This window comes from Papaver somniferum, unplaced genomic scaffold, assembly GCF_003573695.1.
Source record: "Papaver somniferum cultivar HN1 unplaced genomic scaffold, ASM357369v1 unplaced-scaffold_114, whole genome shotgun sequence".
Lineage (NCBI taxonomy): Eukaryota > Viridiplantae > Streptophyta > Magnoliopsida > Ranunculales > Papaveraceae > Papaver > Papaver somniferum.
This window is the reverse complement of record NW_020620381.1, coordinates 1,897,277-1,914,201: the sequence shown is the minus strand read 5'-3', so window position 1 is coordinate 1,914,201 and position 16,925 is coordinate 1,897,277. Positions and strand designations below refer to the sequence as shown.

The following is a 16,925-nucleotide window of genomic DNA, read 5'->3' as shown; positions in this document are numbered from 1 at the left end:
TCAACAAGGTCCCTAAACATCGTAATGAACCAAAGCAAATGGAACTAATCTTCTGTTAAAACTATCAGGATAAGTAGTACGGTGGCTCTTCTCTAAGATGCAAGTTTCGCGGTTAAAATCAGAGGGTTTGCAAGTTGAAAATAAGGTTGGAAATAAATGTTGTAAATAACCAAAAGAAATGTGACTCAACCGGTGATGCCGTAATAATATTTGATCTTCATATGCACGGGAGGAACCTTTGGATTACAAAGACCGTCCTTCACACACATCATCTACGTAATACAACCCTCCTTTCTTAGTACCACGCCCAATTATCTTCCCGTCACTGAGATCCTGAAGAAAACAGAATGTCGAATAGATCAATACCACACAATTTAATTGTGCAGTCACTTGTGATACTGATAAAAGGTTATTAGAAAGAGAAGGAATCAACAAAGTGTGTTCTAAAGTTAAGGAAGAATTTAAATCCACTCTCCCAGCTGCAGTAACCCGACATGGAACACTATTGGCATTATAAACCGTTGAGAATTCAGGGTCACATATATCTTTCAAGATAGATGCTTCAAATGTCATGTGATTAGTGGCACCAAAGTCAAGTACCCAACCATGATCTTTTTTAGAATTTGTAGTTAGTAAAGCCACGCCGACTTTACTTGATTGCTGAAAAATGTTCGGATTAACCAAAGAATAAGAATCAACAACGGAAGAAGAATGAGTATCGGTTGTTGTCGCCACCATCGAAAGACATATATCTTCCCCCATTTTTGTTGATCTTCATTTTAACTCTATAGGCTTCCCACCACTCGGGAAACCCAATTTTCTTGAAACATTTTTCCACAAAATGTGTATGGCTTCCACAGTAAACACAATGTCTGTCGGCAGACATCATCACGATCAAAAGCAAATTAAAATGGGTGGATACTTTGCAAAAGAAAGTTCAAACAATTAACAAACTGGTTGGAATGAGTTTTTGCAAATGGACTGCCAGTAAAAAAAAAACTTTCCACAAACTAAAACAAGGTTAAAAAATGGGTAAGTAAAACCCAATCAGTAGATTACAAAAAAAATCTTCCACAAAATTTGCCGGTACAAACCAAACAGAGGGTAATCAAATAGATTATAAAGAAATCAATTAAAAAAAGGTTGTAACAGGAAAAAAAAAGGCCATTCACGTCCTCATTAGCTCAAGGATTAGTGAAATAAATTTTTCTTAACTTTCAGAAAGAAATAGTATAGTAAGGCAGTAATGGTTAAAACTTTAGTGGCTAACTTGAATCGTAGCGCATCGGGAAGGTAGTAAGGGGATTTTAATAACAAGATTTCGAAACAAAATGATTCAAACTAGAGTAATAACAATAAAACTCAAGTAATAACAATTATAGAATTAACAAAGAGCTCAAAGATCAAACAGACTTAGTAAGATCCAACGAAGAGTTCAAAAACGGATTTATAAAAAATCAATTGATAAAACAAATAAGTAATACTTGGTAGTCGAAAATGAAAACAGATATGACGAACCTTAATACAGCGGAATTACGATTGATCGGAAATAAGAAGCACTCACTCTACCATGGATGCTCTGATACGATGTCAAAAGGCTTAAGGTTCATCAACAATATGTTGGATATATTTCTCATTCAATGTGTGTGAATATATAGATTACAAGAAAGCAAAAAAGGAAAACACGTCTTCTGCAATGCGTGTTGTCAAAAGATAGAAAAGTCACACTACAAACTATTACAACTACTAGTACTGTTACACTACTTGTGAGTCAACGAATGACAACTACCACTATTTACATTTAATTGTTCAACAAAATTAATGGAAAAATATTGGAAAGTTGTAAAATATATAATTTCTTGAATTAATTGGGTAATTGATAATCCATGAAAGTTCAATTTTATATTACTAACAAATTCAAGAATCAATAGGCTAATATGAAAGTAGTAAACTAAATATAGTTAGGCTTCCTTTGCTCCATGTATACCTCTGTGAATTCATATTTTATGATTCTAAACTTTCAAAACACGTTACACTTTAATAAATATTTTGTTTTGCAATCCAAAATACAGGTAAGGGAGAGAGTGGAAGAATATTGGCGACCTTCGACCGCATATAGATTTATCTCCTATAAATAAAAGTTCTGGCTCCGTCCCTGGTTGGATCACTTAGGCGTCTAATGTCCTTCCTGCGAGCTAATATTTAGTAGGAAGCAAGATCATGTTTCTAAACAAAATATGCATTTATACTCGGGGTCAGCAAAATTTACTCCACCCAATCTGTATTTTTGTGGGTGGATATTTGATCTGTTTCTCGGCGGAGTAGACATGGCATGGATGGATTTTAGAAACCTTTAGTTTTCACGGATCGGATATGGTGGCACATCACTTATCCGATAAAGAACCGACCTTAAGAACAATGTACGTATTATACATATAGTGGGACGGAAAAGTTTGTGAAACCGACAGTTTCTTATTAGTTACTTATTCCCTCCCTTCTTCTCTTGTTGGGTAGTACATATATATACACACACGTATATGTAATAGTTAGTTTCTTTATATTGATTAGGAATTGACTATAGTATTGTTGAATATTTTACTTTTTGTTGGTGAAATCCTCGAATATTTTAGAGTATTCTTACTATGTTGTAATTACTTAAGTTTTAATAATCTAAATTCTGACACTAAATCATGTTATTCTTGTTAAACATTTAACGATCTTTTTTTATTTGTTTATTATTATAGTCCGTTCATCTTTTCACTCGTGATTGTTAAACCCAATCGGTAACAGACTAGACAAGTCAAGACCGGGCTCCCTAATAGGTTATTTAGCCGATCCATCTCGGATCCATCGAATTGGTACAAAAGTCACAACACTGGAATTCACAGAAAACACGATTTATTTGAAAAACCCGGCGACCTACCAATTGTAGAAGTAGGATTTTTGACAAACAATAAACACTTAAGTAATACAATTCTAGTGTACCATCCTCAAGTTTCAAATCCATCGTTTATAACCCATATCTGCCGATCTGTTGTGTTGGTGCAAAACTATTAACCCCAACACTCCTCGAGATGCATGGAGATCTACTAGATCTCAGCTATTGGTTTGATTCCACCAAAAATACTGATGAAACTGAGATTATTGTTGACCGATTAATCTCCAACTTCTGATTTAACTCCACAAAAATATTTGATGGCAGTCTGATTGATGTTGAATGGTGGAGGGTACCTTCAAAACCACTTTGATGTTGAAGTCAGAGAGAGTTTCTTAGCAGATGTATTGTGTGAAAAAGGATTAGAAAATCTGTACCTTTTGAGTTGGGATTCAGCCTTTATTTATAAGCTAAAAGTAGGTCTAACTTTAGGATTCAATAGTTATCCTAATAATTTCCTCAATCTACATAAATCCAAGAAAACAACTAGATTCATGATACAATTTGTTATTCCCTCTAATATTTATAATCGTTCTTATTTATCTTAAATAAGTATTTCCTTGAATAATAATTATAACTACTTAAGATAACTATCCTCTTTTGGTTAAGATTTTACATCAAAATCTAAGTTTGGAGCATACCTGTTCACCCAAATACTCTTCCTCCGGTTGTGGTTGATAAAATCCATCATTTTCGTCTTGAGTTTCATTTTGGGGAAGAATACAATCACCATCTAAGAAATAAGCCAAATCCGGATCATTTTGAAGATTAACAAATATTCTAGGAGAGGATGGAGATGAAGAATCAGATGAGTTTTCATCACTTGAATACTCAAAGGGGGTGAATTGGATATTTTTTTTATTTTCCATGTTTTTCTCCTTCATCTTCTCTAATTCTACTCTCACAATAATTCTACTCAACTAATAATAAACACATCTTTTAATTTAATCTCACTAATTATTTTTAACTAAATCATTTCACTAATCATAACCTAAAATTAATTAAGAGGATAAATTAGGCATTAAATATATAATTAGATATGGGGTGACCTAAAATTACTTCTAATGTCTTTAGACAAATTAAAACCATGGTCCAAAAAAAAAAACCATGGTCCCCAAATTGATGGGGAAAACATTGTTGTCATTTCATAAGTTTCCGTCAGTGTTGGAGGCGGTCCAAATGAAATGAACGGTCAATTTATAAATCATCGTAATATCATTTCATCAAACGACAGAGAATAAACCCATAATCGTATTAGAGAGGGGGCCTCACAATTTTTCAGTCTCTACTGTTTTTTCTGAAGAAGCTCTTGTTTTTCTAATCGTTTCCTTGCGGAGCTTTTCTAATCGTCGAATCAAGTTAGGGTTTCTCTTCTTAGTGTCTTTTCGATTTGTATGATTCAACAAGATCATGTTTATTAATTTTCTGATTGTTTTGTATGATTAGTATCATGTTTGGATCTTAGATCTGGATGATATTATGTTAAGGAATTCTCTGGTTGTTTTGTATGATTAAGTATACTTGGGACAGTAATTGATTGCTTGTTTATATGATTGATTCTGATTTTCTTCCACTGCATGATTGAAAAAAATTCAGGGCGTATTCATATCTGATTTGGGTAGTGTTGTTTTTGTTACTTTGCTAATCCGAACATAGAAAGATCAATTCAGACCTTACATTTCAATTGTTAAAGAACATGTTCTTTGTATACCTTATTTATAAGTATTTAATTATGTTTGTCTTTCAATTGATATCTCTCTGCATTTTGGTTGATTATTTTTGTACTTTCAGTAAACTGATTGCGTGTTTACGAAGAAGATTAAGGATCCGGATAATGTGATATACTAAGTAGACTTCCTGTGAAGAAAGTTATGCAATTCAGATGTGTATATCAAAGTCCTAGTTTAAGCAGATTGAATGATATCCAGTTTTTATGAAGTCACATCTCTCACACTCCAGAATGTCAGGGTATTTTTTAGAGGACCCGAGAATTGGTGGAAGTATTATTAAGCTGATCCTCTAAAAAAAACTGATGATTCTGTGAGTGTGACAGCATTTCTCAGTTTATCTCAGATTACTGGCACCGGTGAATCACCACGCATGAATCCTTTCTGTTATACAAAAATTCCAGGAGTGGTAAATGGGTTACCTTATATCTCACATCACTTTGAAGATAAAGTTTGCGTCTCCAATTCGGCCACTAGAACTGACGAATTGGTTAGCCTCCTGAGTTAGAAAGAAGAGTGTGGGAAATGAAAAGGAAGGGGAAGGTGAACTAGTGATTGGATACAGTCAGGCTACAAATCAGCTTAAATTCTTATGGAAATGGTCAATGGGAAAAGCTTCAGACATGAATAAGGTTCCTGATGGTGCAAGAGAAGTGTGGGAAGTATTAACTGTTGGCCAGGTCACTTGGAGAATAATCGAAAAGCATGCTACTATCGTTGCAGCCGTTTTGGTATATGCTGGCTGTTCTTAATTTTCGTTCATACCTTGATGTGCAAGAGAAGGTGAATGAATTAAGGTTTCATCTGTTTCGTTGTGTACAACGAAAGCATGCTACTACCGCCAGCGTAAGTACCACATTTCAGATCTTTCAAATAATTTGTCAATTTTAGTACCTGTTTTTTATTTTTAAGTACCACTTTTTTCTTGTGTTTCAAATAAAAAGCCAATTGAGATGGCAAAGTCGTCTAACTTTAATGATGTTCACATTTGCCTAGATGGTTGGCGATAGAAATAAGCAATTCTTCGTGCGTATTCAAATCTCTTTATTTTGAATAAGGCGTCGAACAAGTTGATGTGTTCAACCCGTATTTGTTTCATAATATCATTTTGATGTGTTCTTTGTTAGTTTTAATCAAACCTGAATTATTTTCTTGTATTGGAGTAGTTTTAATCAACATGTATTTGTTTTGTGTATTTTGGATTTGTTTTGGTTAATTTTTGTTTTGTGTATTTTGTTTCACTTTGTAGGTATTTCCTTTCGATTGGTCAAGTAGACAGAGAATTGAAAGTTGTTAGGATTTTCCTGCACAGGTTTGAACTGTGCTGTCTTTTGTTCTCGATACAGATGTTGAAATAGGTATGTATAGATGAGTGTAGAATCTGTATTGATCCAAACATGATCCATATTATTGATCTAGTGATACTTGAAATGATTATTAACTTTAAAACAGAATCTATGGGTTATATCCCAGTTTAGGGCCTGTCCTGGTATGTTGATCATATAAATTGTTCATTGTTCATTTTTGGTCAAAATTGTCTATAAACAGGCATTTATCTGTCAAAGAACCTGTATTAAGTTGCTTCATGAAAATGGGAAGGTAGATTAATGTTTGATCTAGACCCTGATTTTAGCACCGTTGTTTGTAATGTTTAATTTTGTTGTTGTACTATACAGCCAATTCGCAGAGGAAGACCGTCTAAATAATGGTGTGACATTTGCATTGAAGGTTGGCAATATTAATAGATGATTCTCCGTGCCTACTAAAATTTCAATTTTGGAAAAGGCCTCGAACAAGGTGCTATATCTCTTTATACTGTTGATTTTCTTTGCATATCTTGAATGAATTTATGCTGCATGCAATATCTTGAAATGCTTAACAAAGTTGAATTAAACTTTTGAGTGCTTGATGTCGATATGCCCGAGTTATTAAGGATACAGACTTGAAATAAATCTGTTGGGCTTCACCCGCGCAGGTTCGATCCCTGTTGTCGACGCAATCCTTAATTTTTGTGTAGTGTGTATAGTTTTTATTAGACCGTGTGTCAGGTATTTGTTTGATTGCCTGCGTTTTTTACACTTTGAGATACGACTGTATGACAGATCTACTATTAAACTTATCCAGGTGGAGCAGTTGCAGTTGCATAAACCAGTTACCACCCCCCTTTCATATTGGTTGGCCTTTCATTTTAAAAGTTGTCTGTCTTATTATTAATTATAATAATATTGATGATTTTCATAAATACTTTTTAGGTGGTCTAAAGCTATTCGCTATCTTGCGATTCCTATTGTGTTACGTTATCTAAACATCAATCTACCTTCCGCCAAGGAGGGTTTGAAATTGGAGGAAAGTGAGGTTGAAAGAAGGCTGAATCTTTGAGGGAATAGTTTGGGAGTCTATGCAAGGTGACAGACTAGAGAAGGTCTTTGTCTCTGAGCGTGTTGTTGAATCTCCTAAGAAGACCGTGGAGATCAATCCTGAAAAGTCAATCATAGAGGAGCTCAGGAAGAGGGCTGACGCCGACAAGAATTGACTAGTCTGTGAAGCTTTGGTTCTCTTGTAGTTTGAGACTGCTGTTCTTACATCTGGTTTCATTCTTGAAGAGCCTACCACCTTCAGGAACTGAATCCACAAGATGTTGAAGTTGGGTTTGTGCATTGATGAAGATAGTGCTTACGCTGAAGCAAACCCGATAGTTTTTTTCCCGATATCAACATTTAAAAAGGATTAAGGATTGGAAGATAGCTTTTTTCCCGATATCAACATTTAAAAATCCAACGTGCTATACGCAAGAAAACGCAATGGAGTTGACAAATCTCCGATTTGGAAACCACCATGGTTCTTCCTTTGAAAGCAACGCAAAGATTGTCTAGGTACAAGAGATATGCTATTCCGTCCCTATGCTAGAAGGTATAGTCCCAGATATATAGCTGATTGTTGGGGAGTTGAAGAATACCTGACCCAGAAAGAAATCAAATGGTGGTATTAATACCACTAGTTCATTAAAGTTACAAAGATTTATAAGCACAAGAGGAAGAGGCCCGTTGAAGTTGTTAAAATTTAAAGTTATGAAGTCTACGAGATTAGCAAAAATCTCTGATCAAAACAAAAAAAATACTACCTCCGTCCCTAATTAGATGACCTATATCATAAAATATATTACCTCCGTCCCTAGTAATAGATTAGTATTATTATAAAAAATATGTAAAATTTAATATCCATATTTATATTCATTAGGTAGGTGTTTTAAAATGCTTTCCAATGATATAAAGTTTACGAAAATCCGTTGTATAGTTTGAGAGATAAATCATTTTTAAATTTACTAGTAAATTTTAACTAGGTCATCTAATTATGGACCGAGGGAGTATAAGCAAAAATCGGATCGAAAAATTACAAAAAAAAATCACAAGAAAGTAAAAGTGATGATCCGGCTTATAATTTTATTAAGAGAATAAACAAAAGATACAAACATAAAGAAAAACACAACAAAGGAAACTGATGATGCATGAATATTGATCGACCAAAATGAAGTACTAGCTAGCTAGGATTGGTTGCACTTGACCTGCATATAACTAGAACCAGCGGATAACATTTGGATGATCTTATTCAAGAACTAAAAAACAACTAGATGTAGAGATATATACTCAAGAAATACAAATAACATATTAAACCCATATACAATCAATCACTCCTTACCACTTACAAGTACCCCCCGCCCAGAACGGACCACTGTAAATGCACTGCAATGGGGAACAACAGACCTGGAAGGTGTTACCTCCACAACCCGACCCCTTGGACATACATTGCAGCAAGTTTCTTGCATCCCCAGAAGCAAAAAAGATGGAGAGGATCACAACAACAACAAGTAACAAACTCATGCGGTTTTTGCTTTCCATGTCTAGGCTAGCTCTTGAAATTCTAATCTTGTATTATACTTTTTCTTTTTTTGATGGATGATATAAAAGTTAATGTCGACCTTATATAGTGAATATTTGGTGCTATCTTTTTTTTCTTCCACGAATGATCTTATCTCAATCGTTTGGGTAGTCAAAGGGTGCATTTATGACTTGACTTCATAAGAAAGATCTATCTTATCCATCCATTAAGAAAGATAAGAAAAGCATCAAGATCATGTAGATTCCAATTGATCCGATCAATCCAGAAAACAATTGTTATATTAGATATTATTGGCCTGATAAAGATTCGTGCGAAGTGTGCATGGAGATTTTGTCTTAGTACTCAACTTGATGCAATTAAAGCTTAATTCAAAATTTAATAATCCAAGTTGAGAAGTTAATTAATTTTGATCAGGGCATCTAATTGCATGCCATCAAACACGGCACCTACGTGGAGAAGAAGGCCAATCAAGTCACTAATAAGTAGTACTTCCTCTGTCCAAGTGGGGAAGAACACCAATCAATTCACTTATAAGTAACACTTCCTCTGTCCAAATAATATAGGCAGAGAACTACCTTTTACTTGTCCATCTATATAGGCATAGTTCTATTCCCTAAATTACTCTTTTAAAATATGTCGCTATTTATGATAATAATTAATTTAATATGAATTTTGTTATCTTGTGCATTCATGTACAAGATAACACCCAATCATTATCATCAAAAGTGATAAACAATAATAAACAAATAGGAAAGGCAAGAGTCATATAATAATGTGAAGGCATTTTACTAATTTACCCACATATAATATTTTATTTAAGAGCAGTGTTATCCCATGCAGCTGCGTGGGAAAGCTCTATAAGCAAGCGGGTTGACTACCGTCAGATGATATCACATGATATCTATCAGCCGTCAATATTGATAGTATAGTTGTCTATTAGAGTAAGTATTAAAAAGTCCTCTAAGTTAATTTAACAAAATCAGAACAATCCCTACCCAATTCAATATTTTATTATATGGGCTTTTCTCCTTAAAATCCAAGTTAACAGCCATTAATCTTTTGAAGAACGGTCGTTCCTTCTTCTAAAACAGGAACTGTTCCTTTTCCTTGGTGATTCAACACCTTATTAAATCATGTCAATTACATTAAACAACACCTGTTAATTCAAAACTGGAAAAATTAAGAAAGAAGAAATTAAAAGAGATGTCTGAATGGATGATAATCTCGTTTTTCCTTTGATGTTTTTGATATAAGTTGTTCCATTTTACTTCATGAATAGGTATTTGAAATTTTAGTAGATCACTCACAATAGCCCTAAAATATTCAACAAAATTGAGAAACCCCAAAAATTTATAATATATCTCAATTACAGATCTATAAATACAGTTTAAGAGAAACCCATGTAGCAGTAGTAACATTGAATCTCCACAATTGCATACCCAACTAGTTTATAATTTTTAAGTTAGATCATTGAGGTGTAGAAGTTTGTTTAGAGATCTCAAGGACAACCCAGAGGGTTTAATGGTGAGTAGTCCCAACGTAAGAGAACGATCAAAAGTGAGCTAGTAATTTCAAAATTGATAGAATTTGTCCTTGAAGGATAACCAAGTTTTATTTCGGTACCTTAAAATACTGGATCCAATGCTGATAGTCAATGGATCTTTGGAAGTTTGTCGAGAGTTATCGAGAGTACAGAGGAGGAAGAAGATGAGACGTAAACATACAAAAAGGACTTACTTCTACTATTATAAATTTTCCAACTGTAACAATCGAGAAAATGTAAAAAGAAATGTAATCCAACGCTGGGAGTCTTAATCCTACGGTTCGTAGCTGCTAGATTATGGATCTTCGCCGCGCAGCTGCGCGGGACATCACTACTCTTTATTTAAACCCCTCTCTCTTAATAATTTGGTCTGTGTCTATTCTATTCTTAGTGATGAGTTGACTCGACTCATTGAGCCAGAGACTCACTTTCAGTCACTCTAAATTATTTCTTTTGCAAAAAAAATTGAACCCCTGACCAAAGTTTTGTTGGCCCAACTCATGGACCACTCGTCCATCTCAGGTCGTGTGACATGCACTATATACAAATACAGCCATAGAAATTAATGATAAAATTTTACACCACGGAAATTTTATGGTAGCATACCATATACCCGCCTTATAGAATTTGTACGACTCTCAAAGAAGATTAGTTTGTACAAATTAAGATTAGTACTTTATTGCATTTGTGTTTTTATAGATTAAGTATAATACTCTCTCCGTATCACATATATAGGTGGAGGGAGGCAATTTTCTTTGATTAAGAAAAATGCTTTGGATTCATAATTTTCCATACTTTTTCTTGTTTTATCCTTTGTCATATTTCTAATATAATTTTCCATACATAATAAATAAGGATATTTAGGATAAAAATTTATTTTGAAAATGGGACTCCACCTGCCTATTGGTATAAATAAAAGTCAAGATTCCCCTTATATAATGGGGTACCGAGGGAATACGTATCATTTCCAAGAGTGGTTCATCACTACCTCGGGCGGAGGTCCGGTGTTTGATTCTCTTCAGTCTTCTCCCTCTGATTTTTATGAATTTTTTGAGAAAATATTCCAAGTGGTTGAATGAATCGTGAGTACTGACTACTGAGTATGAGTCAAACCAAAGCCATAGGGGTGGGGCCATAGAAAGGAAAAAATAGTCAAATAATTAAATTAACTAATTACTAGGAAATAGAGGGTTATTAATAAATGGGTGAAACAGTAAATTTGCTTGGACATTATTATATTGTTAATATCTCTCCTACTTTCACTAGTATTTAGTATTTACAACTTATTTATTACTCCTTCTGTTCTAAAATTTCTGTCCTATATTCTAATTTTGTCTGTCCTGAAATACTGTCCAGGTTCCGTTTATAATCATATTTTTTAGTAAAATTCTCAAATATATCCTTCAAACTTTTACAATTATAAAACTATTTTAAATATCACCAATCTAAATATTAAATGATATCTTCCTCAATAGGGAAACAAATCTAATAAATCAATCCATAAAGTTTTTTATTTTTATCTTCTATTTAAATATTTCTATATATATTATAATTACCAATGTATTTTTCTTACATACTCCATATATTCGTTAATTTTAGTAAAAATGTATCATATAATAGGGATAGTTTTGTACACTCCTACGGTCTCCTTAATATCTTGATTTAGTCAAAGCGGACTAATAATTTAGGACGGAGGGAGTATTATTTACTACTTCTCATGATAATGAGTGGGTGTTATTTTGTGCATCTTGCACAAGATAACAAAATCCATTTAATATTTCTTGTTTTCATCAAAAAAAAAAAAAGAGTAAAACAAGAAAGAAAATGAGATATTTATAAAACACAAAATTGGTTAAAAAGACCAAAATCAATAATTCCTGGGTGAAAAGGACACTTAGATTTAGATTCTGTTTAAATGGCCAAAATTTTAAAAATGGCCAGGATGTAACCAGTTTCATCGTTCCCATTTTCAAATATTTTTTCTTATTTTTAATTTACACAGGATGCATCAAGTTTCATCCTTGCTATGTTTTAAATTTAAGGCAGGATGAATCCAGTTTCATCCTTGCTATTTTTTCTTTGTCCATTTCACCCGAATTATTTTTTACTCGTCCATTTGAACCGTGATTAAATTTTTTTTGGACAAATGACTCATTTTCCGTTTATAAAACACATACAAATTTCATAATCTAAGAGATTTGTTTTCACCGCCTATATAACTTGGACGGAGGGAACAACATTCAATCGTTTAGAACAAGTCCAATGGGACTGAAACAAATAGATTTGTCCATTTTACGCCCACGATAGGATAGATTATCAAGTGTTGTTAATCCCGCTATCACCTTGTTAGCTAGCCTAGAGAGCCTTAACTAGTCAAGGGTCTATAAGGACGGCCTGGTTTGAATTTTGTTGGTAATAAGGTCGTAATAATGGGATGATACTGATTGTCGACTTGGAAGAGCCATTTGGTGGAAATGAAAAGTAATACACTGGGGTCTAGTATGCTGGTTGTGCATTTCCCTTAGCTATAGCTTAATTGTAGCTAAGTGAAATGTGTATGAAGGTACACCTCATTGTGGATGATCGGCATCGCTTAGCTTAACCACATGGAAACCAAGTTTCCGTTGATTTTACATAAATATTTGTTATAGGTTAAAAGATATATAAAATTGGTTAAAAAGACCAAAATCAACAATTGCTGGATAAAATGGACAGTTAGATTTTGATACTGTCTAAATGGACAAAAATGTAAAAATAGGCAGGATGTAACCAGTTTCATCGTGTCCATTTTCAAATATTTTTTCTTATCTTTAATTTACACAGGATGTATCCAGTTTCATCCTTGCTATTTTTTAAATTTAAGCTAAGATGAAACCAGTTTCATCCTTACTATTTTTTTTTGGCCATTTCACCCAAACTATTTTTTACTCGTTCATTTGAACCGTGATTTAAAAATATTTGGACTAATGATTCATTTTCCATAAAAGATAATTACGAAAAAAAAATAAAAAGAAGTATAATAGGAAAGGAACAGGATCGACTAACAAAAGCTCTTAACAAACCCTTTTGACAAAATACAATGGTCATACGATCTTTAATATCCAACGTTTCTACCATTTGATGACATGTCACATTAATTACTGTTGGTTTGTGTTTGGCCGCTACTCGTTTTAGGATTGTAAACTAAAAGTGAATATTTCATTAAGCTTCCCCTATCTATATCTCTAATCTCCTCGACTATTCCTTAAACGTGATTCGTGAAGAGGAACATCAGCTGTGTAGAAGTACTAAACATGAGGAACATCAGGCATCCTTATTATTAAATACAACATCAGCTGCAAACTATAAACCCTGCTCTCAAAAATCACCGCCATTAGAAAACTGTTAACCCTTTCACCGCCATAACCTGCACGGCTACTATCAGCCCCTCCCAAATAAATCAACAGATGGACTAATCTTGTCCATCATCCATCACCATTTTAGCATCGAATTCATTGGTACCAGCTTTAAAACTATTTTTTAAACCTATTTGGTTGAGGCTTGAGTCGCTTGACAGTTTTTCGCCACCAATATTTAGTATGGATCCATTCGATCATGCTACTGATTTCCGCAATATTTAGTTTTTCGCCACCAATATTTTAGGATTTTTTTTTATTAATAGCAAAATTCTAGAGAATCGCCAAATCAGAATATTTAGTTTTTATTCCCGTAAGGCTTTGATAGTCAATGATTAAACCAAACGCCTCCTAAAACCATTTTTTGTGCCATGTCATCACAATTGTTAACTGTTAGATACATTTGATCCGACGGCTATAACGTATTGCCAAATAGTTTTGTCAAATCATTTTATTACTAGATCTCGACCCAATAGGAAAAACAATAAAAAAAGTGAAAAAGAAAAGTATTAGTGTAAAAGAGTGAAAACCAAAAATGGACACCAAATATTATACGGAAACTCAAATTCTTTAATGTAACTTTTCGAGCGGAAATTGAGTTTCCATGTCTCATCCCTTAGCTTAAGATAACATCAGATTGATCATGTTTTAAAAGTAGCGAAGCGAAGAGAAGAGGAAATTGGCACACTAAAGCGAAGCGATGGACCATAAAAAGGTTTGAAAAACAGGTCACAGGTCAGATCATGGCCGTTATAACGCGTACATTATAATACAATTTTTATACACAAAATTGGTTAAAAAGACCAAAATCAACAATTCCTGGGTGAAACACACTTGTGCATTTTGATATTGTCTATATGGACATGAATCAGAAAAATATTGTTCAATTATCCATTTTGGATATTCACCTAGAAAAAAAATGTCTTTTACCTAAAATAACCCTTAACCTTTTAATCCCTTTTGTTTAAACAAATTTTTTTCTCTTTGTGAAGCAACAAACGCAGCTTCTCTACTTTTTTTTTCTCTCCTCACCTGCGAGCTTCTTTCAGAGCGATTTTTGTTTCTTTTTCAGATATGGGAGCTCAGTCATGGTGATTAACGATTGTAGAATCGAAGTTTAGAATACTCTACTTTCAAAATTCATCTCATATAAGCAAATCAATAAGTTTGAAGTTTCAATTGGAGTTTACAATCTCATATCAGTAAATCATTAAGTTTTTGTGTTTGTTGATTTTGAAGTTTCTCTACAATTTTTATTGTTGGGATTTTTGTTAATTTTTGTTGAAAAATAACTCCAGAAAAACTGGGAACTTATTGTCTATTCATGATTTCGATTTTGGGTATTTTTGCTCTTGATTTTGTGTATGAATTTGCTTTGGTTTTGGACAACAAACCTTTTTAAGGAAGAACTGTCGCTGCCATGAAGATAGCCAATGGGTATCATGGACCAAGCGCTACTTAATTCAATGTAAGATATGATTGTTGATGTAAGCTAGTGGGTATTGTGGCTGATGTCGTAAATAGGAGAAGATAGAATGAAATTGATTATGACTGAATGGGTTGGTGATTCTGAATGTTTGTGTTAGAATTGAAATAATTGCAGGGAAGGTGTTGTGTTGGGCATAAAAATCAGAAGAGAAGTTGTCTCACCATAGCTAGAGTAACACCCTGTAAGTGTTTGAGAAAATTCATGTATTAACAGGGAAACTTAGTTGACTGTACCATATGTTGCGGCTAATTGTGTCTGCGGTGTTTGAACAACTGAAGAGGTTTAGAGCTTGGGTTTGCGAAATGTATTTTGACAGCAAAATAAGTTGAGTATGTGAGGTTTTGGTCGAGTTCAAGAAGCAGAACAACATGGACAGTTGCAGCTTTTCGACTGCACGATAACCATGGTTCGATGGTTGTGTATGAAGTTATTTGGAAGTCGCGAGAGACTTTTTTTGAAGTTTATGAGTACATTAATATGTATGCCAGTATTGCAACTAGTATTTATTTTGACACATTCAAAAAAGTGTATCTTAATAACTTTTGTTAGTTGCTTAAATATGGATGCATTCAATATTTCTGGTAAAAGCTTGAATGAATTCAGGGTATAACAAAGATTAGACTTGGAGTTTCATCCTGCATATTTTGGAAAAAAAAAGATTTTTTTGCCAGGGTGAAACTGCTTTCATCCAACATATTCTGAAAAAAAAAGAAGCATATCCATCCTGCACAAACTCACAAAAACCTGTTTTTGTCAAGAATAAACCAGTTTCATCATGTACATTCTGCAAAAAAAAAAAATCTTCTAGGATGTATCTGGTTTCATCTTGCATATTCTAAGACAAGATTACTGAAATTACTGACGACTCAAAGTACAGGCTAGTTTAAGTAAAAACATTTCATATATAATTGACTTGCAATTAAGATATATGCATTCATATATCTATGCAAAGAAAGTTTTACAAACAAAAAACTTAAGATTAAACTACATCAATAGGCTTTTGTAGCGACCTATCTGCTAAACAACCTGATGACATCACGGTTTTAGTTATCATTCAATTTCCAGCAACTGCATATGTTATAAACTTCATTTAGTTTATTTTTTCTCCAACTTTTTTCATCCATTTTTCCAACCACGTTCACATCATGCATACTCCTTGTGCTTGATTCACCATCAATCACATCATGCATATTATTGGCTCTTAATTTAGCACTCCTCTTGTTATTGCGTCCTGCAACAATTTATATAAAAACTAGTTACATACTTTTTTAAATCTATATGAAAATAAGTTACAACCTATATTAAAGCTAGTGAAAACCAGTTTCTGCATGTCAGCTTTGGAAACACTATATGAATCACAATGCCCGATTACGTGATGCAAAAACAAACAAGCACATAAGATAGGTTTATGCCCCTGCATCCACATACACTATAATATTTTGTCACATTCTAAGGCCATAGAAACTCAGTAACATTCCAAGTACAAGTAAAGTTGCTACTTGCTAGGCTTAGTGATATATGCATAACCTAATTGTAGAGATGTTATATGGATCACATTTAGCTAACTAGGTAACGCTATATGGATTACATTTAGTTGTAGAAATAGTATATATAGATATTTATTACATAGAAACTCACTCAAGCATTCTTCCAAACATTCTATGAAAAAGTTTTATCATCAACAGATTTTTGGCCAGGGTGAAACCAGTTTCATCCTGCATATTCTGAAAAATACAGATTTTTTTGCCAGGGTGAAACTGGTTTCATCCTTCATGTTATGACAAAAAATAGATTTCTAGAAAGGGTGAAACTGATTTCATTCTTCATATTATGAAAAAAAATATATCCAACCTGCACACTCTGACCAAAATAATTTTGGACAGGATGAAACCAGTTTCATCTTCTACCTATTTTGACATCCTTACAAACACCTGATGAG

The 16,925-nt window shown here is 33.5% G+C and overlaps 1 long non-coding RNA gene and 2 other non-coding genes across 6 annotated transcripts; all 3 read left to right on the top strand.

Moving 5' to 3' along the window:
• Positions 1-4,178: 4,178 nt before the first annotated feature.
• Positions 4,179-7,738, top strand: LOC113328919. 4 transcript variants are annotated; one of them, XR_003349625.1, is made up of 3 exons: positions 4,179-4,293; positions 4,727-5,508; positions 5,912-7,738. It is a non-coding gene; the product is annotated as an uncharacterized LOC113328919 (long non-coding RNA). The 4 variants fall into 4 exon arrangements; XR_003349626.1 differs by having other exon boundaries at positions 4,189-5,508; positions 5,912-6,020; positions 6,339-7,738; XR_003349627.1 differs by having other exon boundaries at positions 4,190-5,508; positions 5,912-6,836; positions 6,915-7,738.
• LOC113328968 lies at positions 5,617-5,742 on the top strand. The gene has a single exon (XR_003349668.1). It is a non-coding gene; the product is annotated as a small nucleolar RNA snoR86 (small nucleolar RNA).
• On the top strand, positions 6,349-6,469 carry LOC113328966. Its single transcript, XR_003349666.1, has one exon. It is a non-coding gene; the product is annotated as a small nucleolar RNA snoR86 (small nucleolar RNA).
• Positions 7,739-16,925: the final 9,187 nt, after the last annotated feature.